Here is a 15470-nt window from a genome sequence, read left to right on the forward strand (position 1 = left end):
TATTTTTTGTAGTGAGTTCCTATGCAAAATGACCACCAGATGCTTCCTCATGCAAACCTTCAAGGATGGAAGGAATCTCCTTTGTTGTTGGTATTCTCCTACAAACTTGATCTTTTCCCCTTTGGTAGAGGGCACCTTCCAAAAACAAATACGAACTCGCCTTCTTAATGAGCCTCCGCTTTTGAGCCTTTGTGAAGCACGCTGGAAACTCTCCCTCTAAAATGTAGCTCACAATGGGAGCCAATGACTCCATCCCCTGGTACCTTGGTTGCTTAATCACTATTGCTGCCATGATGACCTGCACTTCACCTTCAACACATGCAACTGCTTTTTGGGCAAGCAAATCAGCATCTTCATTTTGTTTCCTAGGAATATGATACAATTGTACTTCTTCAAATCAATTGAAGAGTTTACAGATGGCATGAACCTTTTGCCTTAGCCTTTCATTCTTACAAGCCCAAATACCTAGAATTTGCTTCACAATGAGAAGCACATCCCCTTTTACCATGAGACGCCGTATCTTTTGAGCCACACACATCTACAAACCATGGATTAGTATGTCGTACTCTGCTTCATTGTTTCTCGTGGAATCGCGCAAATTCACATGCTCTTTCATAACAACCTCACCATTTGAATCAAGCAACACAAGCCCTCCCCCTACTTTTCCTGTAGCCTTCTTAAATGCTCCATCAAAGAACAAGGTGAATGCATTAGGTAAATGCCTTGGTGGTGGTAAGGGTAGGGTTTTAACTTCAGGCACCTTGATGTCCCTTTGATGCACTCTATAGGTGAGAATCACTGCTAATTGTGCACGTACACTATCTTCTACTCTGAAAGAATATTGGAACTCTTGCAATTCCATGATCCATTTTGAAATACTAGGACTTAGTGTCATCTGGGATGACACCCAAGGAAACAAGTTTTCAACAGTGATTATGATAAAGGGTTTTCGCAGGAGGTAGGATCCAAACTTTCTCACTACAAAGACAAGAGAAAGCATCATAGATTCTGCTTCTGTGTTCTCCTTTTCAAGTGCATTCATGACTCGACTAGCAAAGTAGACAGGCCGCATCCTAGTGTTATGAGGATCTTGCTACAACAATACTGCACCCAATGTCTCCTTACCCACACTCGAGCTAACAAAGGATGTAAACTCCCAACGTGGAGGCATGAGTGTCGGTAGTTCCACCAAAACCATTTTTTTTAATACAAGAAAAGTACTCTTCAAGCTCATCAGACCATGCAAACTCTACATGTTGTGTCAACTTTTGGAGGGGGTGAAGTAACTCCGATGCCAAGTAAATGAAGCGTGACATGTACTTCACCTTTTGAATAAATGAAATTACCTCCTTAAGACTCTTTGGTGATGGTAGCTCAATGAGAGCTTTTTCCTTTGCTGGATCCACCTCAATGCCCTTGGAAGAAACCTTGTGACCAAGCAAGATCACTTCATCCTCACCTATGTGGCACTTGTCGAGATTGAGTTGACCTCCCATATTATATAGCTTCTTCAAGCCTTCTTCTACCTTCTGTAGATGCAATGATTTAGAGCTATAGATTCAGAAATCATCTATGAATACTCTAATAGACTTCCCAAAGAAAGCTTGATTCACCATGTTCATGAATCGTTGAAACGTTGCTGGAGCATTTGTCAAACCAAACAGCATGACTCTAAAAGCAAAACAACCCCAAGGGGTGATGAAGGTTGTTTTTAATTGATCCTCCATTGCAATACCTATTTGAAAGTAACCAGAGTAGCCATCACATACCGTGTACTTTTCTTTACCTACTACCTCATTAAGAATCTCATCTTGAAATGGGAGGGGAAAGTATTCCCTTTTTGTTTCCTCATTGAGTGGACGATAATCGAACACATAACCTCCACTTGCCATTCTTTTTCGGAGTAACCACAACTGGAGAGACCCACTCATAATTCTCTACGGGGTAGATGAACCCTGCTGCTAGAAGCTTCCTCACCTCTTTGAGTAGTGCTTGCTGTTTGATGACTCCTAATCTTCGTAGCTTTTGTGCTTTAGGTTTGGCCTCTTACTTTAGCTTGATCTTGTATTCAATGGCATCCACTCCATGTACATCTGTGTAATCTTTAGCAAAAATCCTAGGAAACTTTCTTAGCACACTTTTGAATTCCTCTCTTTCCTCCCAAGTAAGAGTCTTTGACAACATACCATCTAGCATTTCTTCCTCATGCAAACTTTGGCTCTCTTGGGGGCCTACCTCTTTTAAACCTTGGCAAGATGTCTCTTCGTTATTTGGCCTAAAACTTACACCCATGACTTCAATGGATGACTCCTCCTCGATAGTGCTACCACTCCTTTCTTCTTCTGAGGTGTCATTGGTCCAATCATCTCCGCTTTCACTTTGAGAATATTCCTCTTGGAGCTCCTCTTGACGTTGCTCCTTCATGTCAAAGACAACCTTCTTCTGATTGTGATTCCTGCAAATCAACTTTCCGCTTTCCCAATCCTGCAAAGCTTGCATCCTCATTAGCCACGGTCTAGCTATGATAAATGGATAGCCATTTCCTCTTGTAGACATAACATAGAAATCAACAGCCTTCTTAATGCTAAAAGCTTCCACAGAAACATTCCTACAAACTCCCAAACACCTAGCCTTGCTATTATTTGCCATTTTCACTTTGATTTTAGGCGTCTCATGAATGTGCATGCCTAGTCTCTGCATAAGGTCCTTTGTCATGATGCAAATTTGTGCGCCCCCATCCACTAGACCCTGCCTAACTAGTTTTCCCTTGATATAGCAATCTAGCACATGTGTAATATCCTCATTCATTTGGGCATGTGCAATTTTAACAACAGGAACATTTTCTTTGGTCCTTCTCCTAGTGCTAACTGCCTTTGTTAACTCCCTCCTAACTTGTGGGCACAATGCAAGAAATTGAGGCCATGAGATGTTTGGACCTTTACCTCTCATGTACTCCATAAGGTTGTAGGGAGCCATACCGTGTCCAAGAGGGAAGTCTTGAAGGTTGATGCGGCACCGGGTCCTCTTGGCTTCCTTGGTTTCCTTTGCTTTCTTTCCTCGTCCATGGTCACTTTATGATGTTACTCCTTCCTTTTCCTTACCTTTTCCCCGCCCACATTTGATGCCATTTGCTTCAATGTCACCCTCTTTGGATTATGTGACTTCAACAAAATTGACATTTGGGTCAGGCAAAGGTGGAATTCCTTCCACCCCTTATGGAGGTGGTCTTGGTCCATTTGGCCTTTGTAGAAGCCTCGGTTGTTGACCAGCTCCTTCACCTGCATTCATCACTCGGTAATTCAAGTAAGGTCTCCCTGGCTCCCCACGGGGCCAAGGACAATTATACATCCCATGCCCAGACTCTCCGCAATTCCAACATTGCAAGACTCTCCTAGGTCGTGGCTCTCTCTCTTCAGATTTCTTTGCTTGTCCCTTTGGACCTACAGCTTATGCAAGGTGAATTGACAGGCTGCTTAAAGATTCATTTAACTTCTTAATCACTTCCACCGTTACCTCAGGAAGCTCCCTAGATGTTGATGCTTGTGACTTACCTTTGGGTCTAAGACCTTCTATTGGAACCTCTCCCCTTAAGCACTTGAGTTTCCTATATTTCTCAGTAGCCCTAGTTTGAGCTGCATCAAAGGTAGCAGGTGCACCCGCCTCTACTTTTACCTTAAGGTCTATGAACCTCTCCTTCTTTAGAAATTTTGCACCATCACCAGGGTTAGCAAAATTTAGTATCCATAGAGCCCAAAGACATAGAAACTCTTTCTTATACAAGTAGTAGTCATTTGAATCTTTTTGCTAATGAGAAACAATGTCTTGCCATGGTTTTTGAGTGTTTTGGGGATCAAAGAAGTATTTTTTGCAATGATTCAAAACTTATGTGTAATTCCCCTTAACTTCCTCATGCAAAGAGTCAAACCAAGTGCTAGCATCTTTCCTATGGACTACCTCAAACATTTCTATACGTTCTTGATCAGTTACTATCCTCTTGATACGGCAAGACATCTTGAAATTTGCTAAAAATAATTTTACATCCTCTCGAGGCTCTCCAAAGAAAAGAGGATATTCAGACATTTGACGTTGGCTCTCCATTGAATTGATTTTAAAGTGACGCACGTTTTTTTTCTTAAAAAGATCTACACAATAATGTTTTCTAAATGGCACTTTGTTCTACAACAAAATAAAAATATGCACATCAAATAATCTATGATAATCAACAAGAGGCAGGATGACAGGGTTTGGTGATGCAAGAATTTCTCCTACTCTTTAGGCACTAAACACGAACACTATGTGTTGTTGAAAATGGATCTTTCTACTAATTGCAACGTTAATCCTAATGTATGGAGTGAAATGGAAGGGAAAAACCTCTATTCCTGGGCCATTGTCCATGGTTTATGCATGACCTACCGCTTAAAACAAAACAAAAATATAGACGTCCAAACTAAGGTCGTACCTAATGAGAGGTAGAAAAAAAGGATTTACTGAAGCATTTAACTCAGTCAACCTAAGAGGACCTAAAATTCTACGAATTACACATTGAAATTGTAACTTAGCACTAACAACTATGTGCACCTTTTGCCTTGCAATGGGAATGAAAGGATCATACCAATTCTTGTGATTCATGCAAACTACTGGACTATGCTAAAGGTTGTTCCTACAAAAAAATACACAAGCCCTCCTCCGTGGGGGCACCAAAATTGAGGTGGTCCGGGACGGGTGGCAAGAAGAGCGGCCTCTAAACACCCTTTGAGGCTCCCGTGTTGCTCAATTGGGGCTAGGGCAAGCACAATCAAAGACAACAACAACCCACAGCCAAAAACCAAACAAGAAAGGGGCACCACCTAGTTGTAGATGCGAACTAGGACTCACGTGATATGTCCTTGTACTCAAACACACAAAGAGAGGGGAATGCAAGATAGCCACATGCACCAAACACAAACATTCACTACACCAGAGTGAGGTAAGGAGCACAAATCAACTAGAACAACTCAGTCTTAGCCTTGAAGAATAGATGCACATAAATCTTGGTGAGAAACAGAGAGACAAAACAAAACTTGATCTTGTTGCCGATACACAAATTGTCTTAGGGTCACGGGAGCCCTCTCACCGAGCACCCTCTTACAATTGAGTTTTTAGGCAAACAATTCAACAAGCCCTCAAACCACCAAGCATGAAATGGCACAACAGACATCAAGGACAATATACCTTCAACCACCTGATGAGCCAACTTATCAAGTCAATCCGGAGAGAAGAGTCGTAGTTGTTGCATACAATTGCACACAAAACTATAATTCTTATTTATGCACAAGAGTAGGCTACAAGTGTGATGAAGAGTATGGAATCACTCCACTCCTCTAGATGGAATAACTAACTTCAAGCTTCTCCATGCACCTATGTGTAGTGTTAGAATAGAGCGCTCACAATGCACACACTCTACACAACTAGGCTTGAAGAGTGGTGTGTCATGTATGGAGAATGGTGTGGTGTAGTGTGATCATGTGATGATTTACAAGGGAGAGAAAGGCTCTATTTATAGGTTTTAGAAGCCCCGGTTAGGATTAGACCTAATCAAGTTTATTTGAAGAAATCAAAGATTATGCATATTTCTATTTTGTAAATGAGGGTGGGTCTCTCTTATCTTTTGAGTCACATGGATGTGTGCTCAAGGGAAGAGAATTAGTGAGGATGAAAGGAGAGAGGATTGAGTGAATAATTTGGGAGTGCCTACTCTAATAGATAGTAGAGGGTGCATTTTTACAATAAGGTTAGTGGTTAGTAATAATCACTACAAAACATTTACAAAATCATTCACCAAATGGTGAGATATATGAGGAGAAAAGTTAGAGAAGGGATAATCTTGTAAAGAGAGGTTGAAGCTTTAGAGAAGTTGACATTCACCTCTTTACAGCACCGATAGAAGAAGCGGTCAGCATGGCGAAGTTGCACGTGTCGATGAAGCTATGGTATCTTCAAACCTTGGATATTTCATGATAAAAGCCTTCATTTGCAAAGGTTAACCTTGGACTTTTTCTGATTTTTTGGAGTTGTTTAGAAACCTGAAGAGGATATGGTAATTGCAGAGAGAAAGGGGGAGCGCATAGGGGTGTAGAAATGGAGGATGAAAGCTATGGAGGTGTCAGAGAAGTGGCAATGGTGAAGACGGTGATTTAGGACATGGGACTTTCAAGTTTGTGTGTGGGAAAGAGAGGGAGGAGTGTGTAAGAGTGAGTAAGTGTGTGGAAGGGTGAGAGGAAACAGGACGAGTTTTTGGTGTATGAGGTGGCAGTTTTGAAGTCAGGCATAAATTCATGTAAAATCCCCTTGACTTCAAAATTTTTGAAAAAATTATGGAAAATACTTCAGCTCACGAGCTACATTTTCTCTTTTGGACACATTCTTAGATTCGGATCAAAAATAGGTGCCATCATTCGAGCAAAAAGCTGTCCCTACAACACCTAATAAGGCCTGAAGTGGGCCACTATTTGATTCTTTTTCCTTTGTAGTCTTCCAAGTGAGCCCCCCATACATCAACCATGACCTAATATTGCCAAGGATCTTGCACACATGTATGCATAGTATAGGATAAGTATCAAATATAATATATACTTGTGGGATAAAAAGATAGGCTAGCTAGTCATGAAAAATGGACACATGGGATGCATGGTGGCAAAAATATATAAAATAAAAGGAGGAAAATCATGAGAAAAGGCACCCTCAATTATTTTCTACTTTTAGTGATTTATGGATTTTGTTTGAAGATGAAATCTATGTACTTGTGAATATCTATCTGGGAGGGATGGAAAAAATATGACGGAGGCGATAAGGTTATTGGTGAATTTTTACGGTGAAGTCACATAAAGGTTTTTTCAAGACTTGTGTGATTAGAGCTTAAGGGATAGAATGATAGTAAAATATGTATAAGGAATGACATGCGATGGAAGCTAGCATATTTAGGCCTGATAACGCACACCTAGGAATATATATTTATATAAATACAATTCTTTTGAAAAAAACCCTTTATATTTTGGTCCTTTATTTAATAGAGAATATTTACATGCAAAGAGGACCGTAATATTATAAATTTATATTTTTGTCTCCTAGCCCAATGACTCGCTCAATGATTTGATAAAAAATGTGATAAAAACTCTAAACGCACATACACTATTTACAATGAAAAAGCGAGCCTAGTCATTGTGCTAGGGTGTTTTTGTGGGGTGAAGTGGCTTCTTCAAATATTTTATGAGAGCCGAAAAAACGGCTATCAGTATATAGGTGCATATATTGCCTTGCAAGGTCAATAATTTCTTGCCTAGCTGGTACAAACAACAAGTGTGGAACTAAAGATTGATAGGACTCACCATCTTATGATATCCTTTGTAGAGAGACATATTTTTGATGATTTTCAGGTCACTTAATATCTTATGAGGTGACCGTGTTGTTCAAAGAAAGCAAAGGTTAGGCAACTATTACTAAAGGAAAGCGAAGGGTGACACGCAAGCATCCTAGTCCTTTTCAGAAGGTGGTAGGCCTTACTAAGGAAAGTAAAAGGTGTCAGGCAAGAATCATGGATGCCAATTTAGTCACGGATGAAGCATTACATCTGAAGCACCCACCCCCAATTAAGCTTTCCCTAGGATGTAAACTTCTGCTATTGTAGTATGCCTTTGGACATCCTTGTAGAAGAGATTCCCTTTTGATGTCCCAGAAGCTTTGACATTTATTGTGGCATCCAATTGTGTTGGAGTGGTGCTACAAGCCAGCAAGGAAATTTCAAGGCTATTGAATTTTCATGCAGTGCACATCGGTTGTTGCCATTCATATGATTAGTAGGAGCTGCATATAGTTGTCTTTGAGAAGTTTGCTTATTGCCAATTCGAGGTTTTTTTAAAATTTTGGAGGTTGCCAACATTTTGATTCTCTCTCTCTCTCTCTCTCCCCCCCGCTCTCTCTCTCTCTCTCTCTCTCTCTCTCTCTCTCCAATTGGAAGTTGCTACCATGTCGACTCTCTCTTTGTCTATCTCTCTTCCCCAATTGAAGGTCACTACCATGCCGACTCTCTCTATCTCTCTCTCTTTGAAAAAATTCATCTCTTGAGTAGTCTTATGTTTACAAGTGTTTACAAATATGTTGGGAAATGTTTACAAGTATGGATGCACCAAGACAAATCCGGTACACATACCAGCATGGGAGAGAGATATATATTCAAAGCCTTATATGGGTATGCTCATAATCACTCTCATACATATCTTCATCATCATATCCGTTTGCAATTTTTGAATCATGCTGTGAAATGGTGAAACCCTCATAACAATGCACAATGAAGTAGAGAGTGTCCCCTCTCTCAATCTGGTCCCTCGGTGGTATACTTGGGTTTGTAGAGAAGTGGCTTCACCATCTTGTAGACGCCCGTGCAATGCCATAGAGAACAACGACGCCTGTTGTCTTTGCCACCACTCCTTTATTATTCATGAATCACATTCCCACTTGGCTTAGTAGACTACATGCTCTCTCTCTCTCTCTCTCTCTCTCAAAAATAAAAAATAAAAACCTCTTGAAACAGTATGCACCGTTGCAGAATGTTTCAAGAGGATTTTTTTTTAGTTTTTTGATGTCTTTTAGATACCTCCACCATGCCTACTCTCTCTCTCTCTCTCTCTCTCTTTTGCGTATCCCAATGAGCCAATGAAATTCTCTCTCTCTCTCTCTCTCTCTCTCTCTCTCTCTCTCTCTCTCTCTCTTACAGGCACACACTTTTGCTCTACAGATGCTCTCATTTTCCCCTTGCCTTTCGACATTAAATTGGAAAATGGAAATTACGGCATGATATTACGCTGCGACACATTTTTCACGACACACGATATTAAGCCGCTACACAATTTTCATGATATTAATATTGAGCCAAGAAATTTCTCTCTCACTCTCTCGCTTGCCTGCTCGAGAGTTTGGAGCTTTCTCTTTCTCTATAGCTGCAAGCTCAAATCTCTCTCTCTCTCTCTCTCTCAAACACTAAAAGAAAACTACTCTCTCTCTCTCTCTCTCTCTCTCTCTCTCTCTCTCTCTCTCAAACACTAAAAGAAAACTACTGGAAAGAGTCCGTGCCGGCGCAGACTCTTTCCAGTAGTTTCTTTTAGTGTTTGAGACTCTCTCTCTCTCTCTCTCTCTCTCTCTCTCTCTCTCTCTCTCTCTCTCTCTCTCTCTCTCTCGATTTCCCAACCAATCAGCTGCAACCATTTCTCAAATCATCCACTGTACTAGCCAACTCAGCTACACTCTCTCTTAGAACAGAAAGGCAGCGCCAAATATCTACAAAATTACGTTACAGCTGCTGATGGGTTGCAATATACAAGTGCAGACATTAAGCCAAGCTCAGCACCTCAGTAATTGACATGGCAGCGACAATCATACCGAGACTCCAGGCTGTTACAGCATCTGGAAAAATTGATGAGCCTCTCGTTGATCTGGTTGGCGGAAGCGACTCCTCCGACGTTCCTGCAGCAATCTCTCTCTCTCTCTCTCTCTCTCTCTCTCTCTCTCTCTCTCTCTCTCACACACACACACACACACACACACACACACACACACACACACACACACACACACACACACACACACACACACACATTCAACCAAAAACTATAAAAAAACCTGCTGGAAACAGTTTTCACCAGTACGGACTGTTTCCAAATTTTTTTTTTGAGTTTTTGTTTGAGAGAGAGTCTAGAGAAAACTCAGTTGCACTAGCTACATCCCGCCATTTCTCAAAGCTACGTCTCGCCAAGCGCTATAACAGGGGTTGCTAGAAGAGCTCTAATGGAGTCACACCATCAGCGCCACATAGCCAGAAAATGCAGTGGCGATTGCTTATTGGTGCCTAGATTCTCAATTAGGTTTCTTTAGCGTGACTCTTAAAGTGCTAGAAAAATATGGCTAAGATGCCCACTAGCTATGTTGATCCACTGTATACGCAAGCAAGGACTTGTCATCAATGGCATGACTGCATTACAAAGGTCTTGTAGAGCATTCAGCCCCCCATGTGCAAGGTGGGAGGAGACTTTCAACTCATCCAACTGCACTAGCAACAACTCAGCCGCACTTTCTCTCTCTCTCTCTCTCTCTCTCTCTCTCTCTCTCTCTCTCACAGACTACCGGGTGGACTATTTCCATCATATATATTTTTTTAGTGTTTGGTTGAGAGAGAGAGAGAGAGAGAGAGAGAGAGAGAGAGAGAGAGAGAGAGAGAGAGAGAGAGAGAGAGAGAGAGAGAGAGAGAGAGAGAGAGAGAGAGAGAGAGATCTCCCTCTCATTCCTTCACATCTGCTGTGGAATACTCGTCGGAAATAGCCATGGGTCGAAGACCTGCAAGGTGCTACCGGCAGATTAAAAACAAGACATATCCAAAATCTCGATATTGTAGGGGTGTACCCGACCCAAAAATTCGTATATATGATGTTGGCAAGAAGAAAAGGGTGTTGATGAGTTTCCTTTTTGTGTGCACCTTGTGAGTTGGGAGAAAGAAAACATCTCTAGTGAAGGCCTGGAGGCAACAACAAATACATGAAAAAATTTGCTGGAAAGGATGCTTTTCATCTACGAGTGTGCATGCACCCTTTCCATGTTCTTCGCATCAACAAGATGCTTTCATGTATTGAAGCTAATAGGCTCCATACAAGAATGAGGGGTGCTTTTGGAAAGCCCCAGGACACTTGTGCACGTGTTGACATTGGGAAGGTCCTATTGTCTATCCGCTACAAGGACAATAATGGTATACATTCCGAGGAGGCCCTGCATCGTGCTAAGTTCAAATTTCCTAGAAGGCAGAAGATTATTGTGAGCCGAAAATGGGGATTCACCAAATTTTCTTGAAGTGACTACTTGAAGTGGAAGGAAGAGAACAGAATTGTTAATGATGGTGTCAGCCCCAAGCTTCTTCGATGACATGGATTGCTTTCTGCAAGGAATTCAAGAAGAGCGTTTCTGTCAGCGGCTTTTTCTGCATGAAATGTCTGTACTCTGGGAATGACAATATAAGCCTGAAAAATGAAATTTTGGTTTAAAGACATTAGTATGACGTAGACGATATTGACTTTTTAAGTTTGGGAGAGTTCTATGGTTTTTTTTTTTAAAAGAGAGAAAGATTTCTCAACTTAACTGCAGATACCAGAGAGAGAGAGAGAGAGAGAGAGAGAGAGAGAGAGAGAGAGAGAGAGAGAGAGAGAGAGAGAGAGAATGTTGGGACGCGGCATCAATGTTCAAGGAAAATCAATTTCACAAACGTATAAATTTCCACTCTATGATATATTCAAATAGAAAATTTTCCCAGATAACATACATTTTTTCAATTTACTATTTTCATGAATTTTCCATGCGGGATTTCTCCTTCTCCTCTCTCTCTCTCTTTAACTACTATTTTAAATTTTCAAGATCCATTGCTCACCCAAAAACTAAAAAATAAACTTACTAGAAACAGTCCGTGCCGACACGGACTGTTTCGACGCGGTACAGTATGTTTCTTTTTTTAGTTTTTGCGAGAGAGAGAGAGAGAGAGAGAGAGAGAGAGAGAGAGAGAGAGAGAGAGAGTCGGCATCAATGTTCACTGAAAATCAATTTTGCAAACGTACAAAATTCAATTTATGTAGATTCAAATAAGAAATTTTTTTGAATAGCATATATTATTCACAATTTAACTCTTATTTCATGAATTCTCCAAGCATATTTTCTCCTTCTCCCCCTCCCTCCCCCTTCAACTTGCTATTTTCATTTTTCAACATCCACTGCTTATCCAAAACATTTGTAAGAGAAACAGGTGATAAAATCGGCTCAAAGTTAAGTTGAGGCACACTTTTCTCAGACAGTGGTCAACATGGTAGCGACATCAAACTTCTAACTTAATTTTGGTAGAGAGAGAGAGATTTCTCAAATCACCTACAAATCCGAGAGAGAGAGAGAGAGAGAGAGAGAGAGAGAGAGAGAGAGAGTAGGCATGGTAGTGGCATCAAACCTCCATAAACTAAAAAAAAAGCTCCTGAAACAGTCAAGGTGCAAACTATTTCATGACTTTTTTTTAAAGTTTTTGGAGGTTTGATGCCTCTCTCTCTCTCTCTCTCTCTCTCTCTCCAATCCAAGGAATGACCATACCTTTGGATTGAATACTCTACACATATTCAATCCCTTCTACAACTATGACTAAGCAATGTTTAATGTCTAAGGATATTCAAATGTGGACTTATTAATAATCCTGCTTAAGTCCACAATCTTGCTGGAAGCTTCACTAGTCACTTTAAACCTGAAATCTAGAAGGGTGGGAGTTGCATTTTTCATATTTAGTGTAGACCTCATTATCTCCATGAAAACTGAATGGCTTCCTTATAACTCGGGTTGGTAAAAAACCAGCCTACCAATTTTCTAAAAAGTTTAAACTCTTTGTTTTGCAAATCTGTTTTATATCTTACAATAACGTCCAATTTGTGACACCAAGGATCTACACCCAACTAGATACAATCATATAAGCATTGATTATCGATTATTAATCTAGATAACACAATTTTCTTTTAGCATAGGTGTGTATAATAGTGTATATGTGCACATGCTATGTCCGTAGTTGATGAGGAGGCGTGGACTGAGATCTAAACTGGCGTGGACTATTTCCAGTATTGATAGAATTTCACATGAGATACTACTAATAGCAAAGCTCAATGTTTGTGAGAAAGTTGCTCGATTTTTTTTTTGCTCGAGAATGTTCGCTTTCCATTTGGTAAGACTCGAGGAGAAATCTCAAACTCCAAACGAACTATTTCGAGCAATGGTAAAATCAAGTAATTTGAGAGGTACCTAATCAAAATAGACATAGGCAAAAGTTTATGTAAGACACTCATTTCTTTACTTGAGAGACTAAATAGATTGGCCTTAGATCTCCTAAAGATGAAAATAGATTTAAGAATGGATATGCTAAGCAAGAGGTAGGTGCTAACAAGCATCACATTGGATAACTCTTGAGCTTGTCCTTTTTTAAGCCTCATAGCTTTTCCATTGGCCAAAGAAATTTTGTAAGCTTGTGAAAATCATTGTTTCCAAATACTATTCTAACATTGCTAACATGCTATTTATTGGCCTTTATGTGCATCACTGCTCAATCTTGCAACATACCCCGCCTCCCCCCCTCCCCTGCCTTACTTTTGTAATACATTTGAGTATTTTTCAACTCTTTCCTTAATTATAGTAGACCTTAGTCTTTTCAACTCTTTACTCATGGGGCAACCTTAGTAGCCAACTATTGTGAATATTCTAAGATACTATGAATTGAGACCGTCACCTATTTGTTGTTATTTTTTGACCAGTATCAGTATCCGCGTTGAGTTATATTTAGCTTTTATGAGGAATCTATCAAGATGCCAAAAGACAAATTGATGGCCAAATATAGGCAAGAAGTTTGTGTTGCATTGACTACTGCATGATTGTCTCCCTACCTCTCTCTCTCTCTCTCTCTCTCTCTCTCTCTCTCTCTCTCTCTCTCTCTCATCGTGTTATCTTAAAGGATTCTCCCAAAATTGAGAAAAAGACATGCGCATAAGCTTTTTGGTAGATGCAACTTAGAGTCTTTTTGTAGATTGTGTTGATGCGTAAGAGGGAAGATGCCTTTGTTTGTGCTCGAGGAGGGAGGAAGAAATAAAGAGAAAGAAATCAAAATAGAGTTTAAAGGGAAGAACCCATAATATCTCAACATAGAACCGGAAAATTGCAATGCCCTTTGCTCCAACCCTGTCCCAAGACTAGTAGATCTTGATCCCGTGTCTCTTTATCACACTATCTACATATGCATCTAACCAACAACAACATGTGGTCCTAGTAGAAATTTCATATCCACACAATATGCATCTAACCAACAACAACATGTGGTCCTAGTAGAAATTTCATATCCACACAATATGCATCTAACCAACAACAACATGTGGTCCTAGTAGAAATTTCATATCCACAGAAATCAGTGTGATGATAAGGCCATCTATAGAGAGCTAAAGAACGTGACTCTAGTATCCTTGTACCAATGGGAAAAGGGATCCATTCTCTCTCTCTCTCTCTCTCTCTCTCTGTCTCTCTCTCTCTCTCTCTCTCTGAGAGTGAAATCTACTCCCTCCCTAAATTTACTAGCTAGATAGTATCATACAACATTGCAATACAATCACATGAAACTACTAATTAGACTATGACACCTACCTTATTAAGTTTGATGAACATCCATGGTTTTGGACGGAGGGAAAATCCACGTTGCATGTCTGTCATATAAAAGCACAACCACTCTCCTCATATGTGAGAAGCTTTTGAAACAAAAGGGCACCCTAGAGAGAAGGGGCTACCAATGCTGATGGGGTGGATTGCACCTAGGGCCATCACATCCATCCATGCGCTTTACTCCCTGAATTCTCCTCCTACCTTATTTCCTCTGCAGAATATTAAAAAAAGAGTCCAATTGGCCTTGGTCTTTCTCTTCTTTTACCTCTTTCCAACCAAGGAATGAGCCATATTGAAGAGGATCCCAATGAGAGGAGAAGATTACATATGCCAATGTGGCTAAATCATAGAGGATCTCGACTTATGCCCCCGCCCCCCCTCTCTCAACCTCCCCAAGAAACATGCATCAATGCAAGGGGCTCAAGCAATTCTTTATTAAAAAGGGAGGGTGGGAGCTACCTCCCCGCCCCCCCCCCCGGGCGGTGTGTGTGTGTGTGTGTGTGTGTGTGTGTGTGTGTGTGTGTGTATAGTTAAAAAACAACATACCATTTTTTTAAAGCACATTAAAAATCTATAAGAAACAAAAGTCTGTTCATTTTTGCATTTGATACAAAATCCCCAACAAAAGTCTATTTATCTACTTGTAAGTAGGGATTTTTTCTTTTTCCAAAACTCACAGTTGTGAGTGAATTATATTAATCAACCCAAAAAAATGCAATGTCTTGTCATGCTCATGTTGAGCCATGACATCATTCAGGGACCATAATTACATCGGCAACGATCTCAACCAACTCGCCCCCTTATCCTTGATACAAAAGGTCCATTATCATGTTCTTTTGAGATCTTTTAATTACCGATAGCCAAGATTTTCCCCCATCCTAGGCATACCCTCTGCTGACAACAAGGCAGAAGTAGTCCTAGACCAATTCTCCGAGTGTTGCTTGCGCCCGAGCATCCAAATTAGCACTTTGTTTTCTTGTATAATTTCTGCGAAGCTTGCCACCTCAAGCCCTCCTTCAAACACACGATGGTTCCTTGTCTAACATACATTATGCAAGAAGAAAGTACCTGACGATTTGAGTGCTAATGAGGATGGTAGGACCAATCGTTCCCTCCAAGGAATAGGTCAGTCTTGTAAAAACCAAATTTCCATGTTCTTTGGACCCATTTACATATTTTCCCTGCGAGGCCTTTGATAGTTGGGCAATCCATGAAGAGGTGGGCCAGACCTTCACTAG

At 40.5% G+C, this 15470-nt stretch overlaps 1 pseudogene; it reads left to right on the forward strand.

Annotated features, from left to right (window-relative positions):
* The first annotated feature begins 10349 nt into the window (after positions 1 to 10349).
* LOC147424555 (large ribosomal subunit protein uL16 pseudogene) lies at positions 10350 to 11004 on the forward strand (annotated as a pseudogene).
* The last annotated feature ends 4466 nt before the right edge of the window (positions 11005 to 15470 follow it).

The sequence above is a fragment of the Adiantum capillus-veneris genome, chromosome 25 (genome assembly GCF_014529385.1).
Source record: "Adiantum capillus-veneris isolate H3 chromosome 25, ASM1452938v2, whole genome shotgun sequence".
Lineage (NCBI taxonomy): Eukaryota > Viridiplantae > Streptophyta > Polypodiopsida > Polypodiales > Pteridaceae > Adiantum > Adiantum capillus-veneris.